This window comes from Belonocnema kinseyi, chromosome 8 (genome assembly GCF_010883055.1).
Source record: "Belonocnema kinseyi isolate 2016_QV_RU_SX_M_011 chromosome 8, B_treatae_v1, whole genome shotgun sequence".
In the NCBI taxonomy this organism is placed as follows: domain Eukaryota; kingdom Metazoa; phylum Arthropoda; class Insecta; order Hymenoptera; family Cynipidae; genus Belonocnema; species Belonocnema kinseyi.
Window position 1 is genome coordinate 62,903,566 of NC_046664.1, and position 6,600 is coordinate 62,910,165.

Below are 6,600 nucleotides of genomic sequence, written 5' to 3' on the forward strand. Positions count from 1 at the left end.
GTTAAACCGAAAAATATTAATTTTAAACTAAAAAGCTAGAATAGTTTAATTTCCAGATAAAAATGAATTTTTAACAAAAATAAAAAACTATGTTTCAACCGAAGATGAATTTCCAACCAAAATTATGAATCTTGAACCAAAAAATTGATTTTTCAACCAATTATTTCAACTTTCAACCAAGTAGCAAAAAGTCACTTAGAAATTTGGAAAGTTACTCTACAAATATTCAGTTAATAATACTTTTTTGAAATTTTTCAATTTTTAATTCTTAGTTGTAAAAATTATTAATTTTCAGCCTCTGTTCCTTTAAAAGTATATAATTTTTACATTCAATTAAATTGATCTAATTTTAAATCTTTATTTAAGAATAAAAGCAGGCTTTCAATTTTATATTCTACAATTTGTTAATAATTACATATGAATAATTTAAAGTTCGAAATTCTAAACTAAAAGTTAATAAAGTATAAGATAAAAAGCTGTTTAATTTCCAGGTTTGAAATGTTTAAAAATAAGTAAGCCATACAAATTTCACAAATATTTGAAATGAGCCTGACTTTTTTATGTAATAAACTAAAAGGGATAAAGACTTCACTAATGCTTAAAATTAAAAAAATTGTAATTGCAATAGAGTTGAGAAGTTTCATTATTTGTCCTCAAACTACTGAAACTAACGTGAAAACTCAAAAAGGTTAAAGCATTTTTCTTTATTTCAGAAGTATTGGTTACCAATTATCAATTTCATTTTGTTGTACAATTATTAAGATTTAAAATTTATCTTAAAGAATTTTATATATATTATCAATTGAGCGTGCGGATTGCACAATGACCTTAGCGCGTGAATTTAGCGAGCCTAGTAAACATGAAAGGGGATACAGCGTTGCTACGAGCCGAGTTAGTTGGACCAAGAATTTTAAAACTGCCCTCCTGGCCAAAAATTAACCAACATAAAAAATAGGCATAAAGAAGCATTTATGAGAACCAGCTTCATGCTGTGAACTGAAAGTATTAAATGCAAATGGAATATTTTAACCCTTACTAGGCACACTGGGGTACAAACAACCCCAGGCTCACATTTCCTTAATTTTGAGTATCTAAACCTGAAGAAAATGGACCTGTGACGTCATCTGTTAGTAGATGGAAAGTTATTCTGCCCCCTCCAGCCCATACCATCACGCTGGGGTGATCAGTCTCTCTGCGATAGCCGTCCGAAGTCGAGTGGGATCACCTGTACCCCAGTGTGTCAAGTAAGGTTGAGTTGGTGAAATCGAAGTGAATTTTGTTTCTTCCATATATTGACATCGGAGTGAATAAAAAACTAAGTATATTATGTTATACAATGTGTAATTTTTTTACGGTATATAACAGTTTTTTATTCAGATGTATTATTTTCTGCCAGAATATTACTTCCGATTGGTAACTGAGCCGATTTACAACACTAGCAACACTTGTGACAGTTGGTATACTTCGATATCTCTCCGGCAACGAATGCTCCCTGATCAATTCAACATAAGGGTAACTGAAACTCTAAAGAAAAATAAACGCGAAATTCCAGCCGACTTCATAGTTGCGCCGAGAACACGGCCAAATACAAAGGTTTGCCATACGCAGGACTTAACCCTTAGGTTAGGCATTATAACATAACAAAAGGAGGAACGGACAATTTCGACAAGTTTTGTCATTCCTGTACTTGTGGCTGGGAAGACCTGCACGTGGCCTGCAATGTATTTTTGCGGTATGTTGGATCAGGCAATTGTCAAAGCGAGAATTTTGCTCAAATGTAAACTGAAAAATGACGGAAACAATGCCAAGGTCATGGCGATCGACTGCCTGGAAAATTTATATATCCATCTCGTAAGATTGTACTTGGAACAGAGGTATGCGGTGGGTACGCTCCGGAGGAATGTTAGACTTGCCATCCCAGGAAATAAGAAAAAAACATATTGGGGCTGAAAGAGCTTTAGTACGCATGAATCTCACTTCTGCAATGAGAAAGGAAGATCGAAAAAGCCGAAAAAGTTGCTCAGCCTGTCACCGTCCCATTTGCAATAAGCACAGTTATGTACTTTGCGACGACTGTACCGACAGTTGAAAGATGAATTGGTTTCATAATCAATCTTTTCTTGTAGAACTAAATCTTGAGCGAAATTAGCTGAACTTTTAGCCATTTAAAAAAAAAAATAAAGAAAAAAGTTATGTTTTTTTTTGTAAAACTTGTCATTTTTTTGATTTTTTCGGACAATTCAATTTTTTTACCTTTGTTAATTTTACTTTTTGGCCATATCATCTATATAATTTCAAAAAGCATACTCTTAAGAACCTATAAAAAAATTGACAACTTAAAATATTCAACAACTTATTTTTTATAATAATTTTTGTGGCTGGGGTACAAAGAACCCAAATGTGTCAAGTATGTCACAAAGCCGAAGTGTTTCAAGTAAGGGTTAACTGCAAATATTTTTTTTTAATATTATTAGTAATAATTAATATTACAATTAGTATTAGTGTAAATACAATTAACAAGACTCTATAAACTAAAAATATAAATAAATGAAGTTCTGAATCAACAAGTAAATAGAATTCAGTCTGCACTATTAATATTCTGGTATACGAACAACTATAGTTGATTTTATCCAACATGTTTACTCGATCGAATAGTGTACACATTGCTTCTACTGATCGGCTGACCAAACTGGCTTCTATCTACTGCTTCGTTCTCACGCACCAATGCGCTCTGTATTTTCATAAATGGTTAGTTCAATTGATGAGAATTTCAATTAAATGGCATCATATGCCCCTTTCGATTTAAATCAACGTACCTCACTTATTCGAACTTGAAATACTCTAGTTTATATGAATAATAAAGAATTAAGTATACTTGAATTGTTAATAATATATAATTATACAACATGTATGGAAATGGAGATAAAATGCCTTTACGCGATTTCACTAAGTCGGTTCTATATATGAGAGAAATTGGCAGAAGTGCTTTATTTCAAAAGGTATTAAAATAAGCTGGTATTAAAGCAAGCTTACCTTTTGCTATTTAGTAGTGGACGTAATTCACTGAACTGGCTAATCTGAAACAATGTTATTTTAATTTTATCACTCACATGAATGTATAAATCTGTTAGGGGCCGTGTATAAATTACGCACAATTTTATTTCAGTTTTTTTAAACATATACACCTTTTTTTTAGGTTTCGTAATTTAACCCCCGTCCCCTCCGCCTATATTACGTAATTCTTGCCAACTATATTTTTTCATGAATTTATTTTAGGGGCCAACCAAACATAACGTAAGACAACTATAACGTTAAAAACTAAAAAATATTAATTTTCAACAACAAATATACTAGTTAATATTTGCAACCAAAAGAAGATTTATTTTTTACTAAAAAAGATACATTTCTAACCAAATTTTCAGCCAAAGGGAAGAATTTTCAACTAAATTATTTATTTATTTAACCAAAAAAATAATGTTAAAGAAAGCAATTCAACCGTCAGCCAAGGAGTTGAATTCAACCGAAAAAGATGAATTTTTAATCAAATTATTAAACTATCACTTAAAATAGAGTATTTTTCTACCAAAAAGTTTCATGTAAAAAAAATTGATTTTCTACTACAAAAGACGAATTTTGAACAAAATACATTAATTTTTAACCAAATAGTTAAATTTACAACTAGAAAAGGTACATTTTAAACCAAAAATCGAGTAGTTAAGTTTGCAGTTAATAAATGAATTTTCAAACGAAAAAGAAACAAATTATTAAAAAATACAAAAAAGCGGGAAAATGCTGTAAAACCTGCGTTGAATAAAAAAATTTTTAATCATTTATAAACTCAAGAATAACAGTTTAAACAAACCTTAAAGTTAATTTTCAATACATTTTTTAAATTATAGAAAAACACCTTACATAATTTGTGGATGACCATTTAATTGTTTATTCATTTGTTTTTATTTTCAGGTGAATTTACAAGTAATACTGTTAAAATAGTCAATAAAGTAGCATACATTTGTTACATGTAATATACGAGGTAATAAAGGAAGCGATAGATTGTGCTGACAGTTTACGTGATTTGGGCATTGGTCCTTATCAATTTTATTATTAATTTAAGAAGAAATATTTTCCAAAATTCAAGACAAGTTGATAGAAAGAAGACGTAGGCTACGAGAAAAAAGATAACATTTTTGCAAATACGAAAAAACAATTCAAAGTACGCCTACAAAACGGGTTTAAACTACAAGTATTAGGTGCATAATTCGAGTTAGGCACGACTAAAATGATTTATTTTTGCACAATGAGCGATTTTATGTATCGGAAGTCCTGAAACTTCCAAAACATTTCAGTTTGTATCGTGTAATGAATTTCATTTGAATTTCCGAGCGATAGATTCCCAATACATAAATGCTCTCGTTTCCCGGTAATGGACATTCGAGTGGCAGTATATAAAGTGGAGATAATTTCCACGTATGAAATGTGGAACCACAATACGAGTTGAGTGCATTTTTTGCTAAAGGGTGCTATATCTCATGATGGCTTTATCATATTCTCTTTTCCATGAACAAATTCTTTTTTGGTTACAATTTAGGAAGGAAGCACATACTACTACACTATAATTAGGGGAAAGGGGTCTGCCCGAACGTCACAATGGGTCACAAAAGAAGGTGTTGCGAAGGTTTTATAACACGTGCCACTCATATTATTTCAAAATAATATTTAAATACATATGTATCGATACTTTACATACCAATATGATCGCTGGCTCTCACAGTTTCTCGGAGGAGCAGGACGAGAGTGTTTGCGACATTATATATATATATATATTTCAATAGAAAACGAGTCAGGCAACCCTCACTGTTTACGTCTTGATCCCCCCGAAATCAGTCTAAGGTTATTCGAAGGCAACCCCCGACACTTGACTGAAAGCGAGAGCTTGTTGTAGTTGAGTTTGCAAGACAAAAAGAACAAATTTTCTTAATACAGTTTAATTGTCAATAAAAAGATCATTTTAAAGAAAATAGTTGAATTTTCTACCGAATTGTTAAATTTTTAAACCGAAAAAATAAGTTTTCTACAAAACACTTGAATTTGTAACCCAAAAATATACTCCAAAAAATAGGTTATATAGGTAATATTTCAACAACAAGAAGTTTAATATCAAATTATATGTACATAGTTGTTTATTCAAATTTTCAATACAAATGTAGACACATTTGGAAGAATACGATTTTTCGAAAAAGAAAAAAATGTAATTTAAAATATTTATTCAAATTTTTAAGTTAATTTTAATTTTAATTAAAAAAATTGTAATATACTAAGAAAATCAAATCGGTTCGATATAACATTCTTTTCTTTTTCGAAAAATACAATGTTTCAAGCATGTCTAAATATTTAATTAAAAATCGAATAATTTTCGCATTTTCGTTAGAAACAATGTCAGATTTGACAAAATTCTAAGGAAAAAGTTTGCTCATTTCAAAAAATTGTAAAAAATGCCTCCTACAAAATAAATGAATTCAAGTTTTTAAGAAAAAAATGTAAAAAATGAATAAAAAATATGTTTTTCCATGAAATGTCCATTCAATGTTTTTTAATTTCAGCAGTGAATATAAAGTCGAATTTGATAGAAAACCCTAATTTCTTTATTTACCCCGCTTTTTAAAATTTTTTGTCAATGTAAAGAAGAAATCCTGTCAGTTTTTGTAGGCCAAACTATTTTAGGATACAAGCGAATTTTTTCCGCATAATTGATTTGTTTAATTTTTCTCGTGAACGATGCAAGATTTCACAAAGCAGTCAAGGGTATTTTTTTGGAACTTTTTGAAATCAGCAAACTTTGTTCTTTGTATTTTGTCAAATTTATAGCTTTTTGTAAGCAAAATGAAAAAATTATATTTTTCTGTTCAAGTACCAATTAAGCAAAAAAATTTAGCAGAAAAGGTGGTATTTTTCAGAAAATTGACTTTTATTATTTAAAAAAATACTAGTTATTTTCAATAGCTCATTTTTAAAGAGAACAAATTAATCTTACTAAAATAAAAAATAAATTAAATATCTTAATTAGATCAAAAGTTATAATATGTAAGGGTTCAAAGAAAAAATACATATTTTTTTGGAAATCAACCCTAAAATTTCAAATATTCATCACGTCATAAAATTTGTTTTCAAAACAGTGAAATACATGTCGTCTTATTTTATTTGAAAAACAGCATAAAGAAGAAGTATAATTTGAACTGAATTCTGGCATAGGAATATATATAAGGAAAATTCATAAATTTTATCTTTTGCGAGTTTTTCATACCTGTTGAATGTCCATAATAAAAAATTTTAAGTTTTGAGTGCCTTAAAATATAATTACCATTACTAATACTTTAAATTTCGATTAGTTAAAAAAATTTCAACCGCTTATAATTGAAACTGCTTTTATTGGCAGTATTTTGAATATTTTCTATATTGACATATTTTTGTGAAAGTTTTTATTATAGCTTCAAATTGTTCAATATACGAGGGTGGATTGATAAGTTTCCGGCCTGGCCAAGAGATGGCGCCACTAGGCCTACCTTGAGGTGGCGTTCTATAGTACCATCCTTAGATAGCTTG

The 6,600-nt window shown here is 29.6% G+C and overlaps 1 protein-coding gene across 2 annotated transcripts in view; it reads right to left on the reverse strand.

Moving 5' to 3' along the window:
* The window catches only part of LOC117179115, a 239,888-nt gene that overhangs the window by 107,434 nt on the left and 125,854 nt on the right, over nucleotides 1–6,600 (reverse strand). The window contains exon 3 of one of the 2 annotated variants that reach the window (XM_033370787.1): nucleotides 3,034–3,077. The exons of the other annotated variant lie outside the window; for it this stretch is intronic. The gene's annotated coding sequence lies outside the window, so the exon portion shown is untranslated. The remainder of the gene's footprint in view (nucleotides 1–3,033; nucleotides 3,078–6,600) is intronic. 2 annotated transcript variants of the gene reach the window in all.